Source organism: Oncorhynchus mykiss, chromosome 10, assembly GCF_013265735.2.
Source record: "Oncorhynchus mykiss isolate Arlee chromosome 10, USDA_OmykA_1.1, whole genome shotgun sequence".
Taxonomy (NCBI): Eukaryota; Metazoa; Chordata; class Actinopteri; order Salmoniformes; family Salmonidae; genus Oncorhynchus; species Oncorhynchus mykiss.
In genome coordinates this window covers 28,142,943-28,144,703 of record NC_048574.1, presented here as the reverse complement: position 1 = coordinate 28,144,703, position 1,761 = coordinate 28,142,943, and the positions used below count along the sequence as shown (strand labels likewise).

At 39.4% G+C, this 1,761-nt stretch overlaps 1 long non-coding RNA gene across 1 annotated transcript; it reads right to left on the bottom strand.

The window, feature by feature from the left end:
* On the bottom strand, positions 1-1,391 carry LOC118936920. The gene is made up of 3 exons (XR_005034350.1): positions 1,302-1,391; positions 631-783; positions 1-386 (listed from the first exon to the last, which is right to left on the bottom strand). It is a non-coding gene; the product is annotated as an uncharacterized LOC118936920 (long non-coding RNA).
* Positions 1,392-1,761: the final 370 nt, after the last annotated feature.

The following is a 1,761-nucleotide window of genomic DNA, read 5'->3' as shown; positions in this document are numbered from 1 at the left end:
GCTTCACCATGTTTCATTGAAATGTACAGCTGTGTGTCATCCGCATAGCAGTGGAAGTCCCTAGTGAAGTCAGCAAAGTGAAGTCAGCAAAGAGCTTGCATGTTTCCAGTCTGTCAGTCCTGAGTTTGCTAAATTAATTTTATTCTTAGAAAATAGTTTACAGCAGAAGCAGAAGAGGCTGTTGTTTCTTTCAGATTACACCAACCAACTTTTTTCATCACTCTCATTCCTTGGGAAAACAATGTTAGGTGGTACCTCACTTGGTCCTCTGCAAACTAGCTGTGTCCGAATTCTGTCAGTTAGAACTGATGGCCAGTCAGCAGTGTCTGTAGACAGTGGTTCATCCTCAGCAGCAGGATTTGGTGAGGATGCTGCTACAGGCATTTCTAAAGGAGAGCACATGGGCATGACTTTACACACTTTATTCACAGCATTTATAGTGGTGGAACATCCCACATACAAACCCAGTAATAATAAAACCATCATTGTTACCTACAATATGGAAACTTAAAACATTGCAAAATTGATTTTTACATTTTTTTTATGTTATGCAGGGATGAACACATAAACACATGTCTGTGTACACACACACACACACACACACACATGTGCGTGTGAACACAAACACACCTGAAGAATCCTGCTGGGGAGAAGTGGAAGCAAATGGTTCTTCATCCTCATCCTCAGACAACATTTGTGAAAACACCTGTGTGGCTGAGGAGGTTGATGGCTCCTCATCCTGGCCAGTGCCAGAGGGTGTTCCAAAATATTTTAGAAGTGCCCCTGAATTTGCAGTTAAATACAGTATATGAGTCTGACACCCTAAATACATTTGTTGCACAATTAAATATACATGTCATTATGCACAATTTATCAAACTTTCAGAATAGAAACCAAATGAACCATACAACCTCCTTGGCTAATTCTAGGCACCCCAAAAGACTCAATATATCACAAAAGATACAAAATATCAGCATAATATAGACTTCTTTTAAGTTAGCCTACAGCATTGGAAATTCCCCTCACTGAGCTCAGGACCTAGTCAATACAATCACAGAAAACCTTTATGATGTCACCTCAATGAAAGTTAATCAAATCAATAATGTGCTAGTTAGGTTGTAATCGTTTTTCTGCAGGCTACACACATTATCATGATGAAACTGTTTGAAATATATTGTCGCCCTATGTGTAATATCATAGCAAGCAACATAGGCAAAAAAAAAGTGTTATACTAGCCTATTTTATTATAATAATTATAATGCATAATATTATACTCATAAAGAGATGACATAGCTGCATACCTTTATCTTTTGGACGTTTCTCCTCTTCTTCTTTCCCCCTTTTTCTTAACTGGGCACCTGATGGCTTAGACCTTTTCTTATCCATTTGTGTTGATTTGGCACTCCAGCATCAATACATTACCCATCCCCCAACACTGTCAACAAAGAGTCAAGACTAAACCAATTCATCTTGGTGGTGTGCAGACTGGTTTTATATTATTCTTAATGATTTCGCACAAACCAGAAAAAAAATGCAACAATATGTCTGTGAAACTATATATTCACAGTATTGTGAAGGAATTGTGGTTTATTTGGTAGCATTTTGTAGTGTACTGTATAAAGTTAGAGGTGCTATTTGATAGATAGATTCCCCCGCTCCCCCTACCTCGGGCTTCCAGTGAGGAGACCTGAGGTCAACCTGCCCCCACCCCCCTCCCCATCTCGTACTTATCGATGAGTGGGAGACCTTCCCAGACAGTAG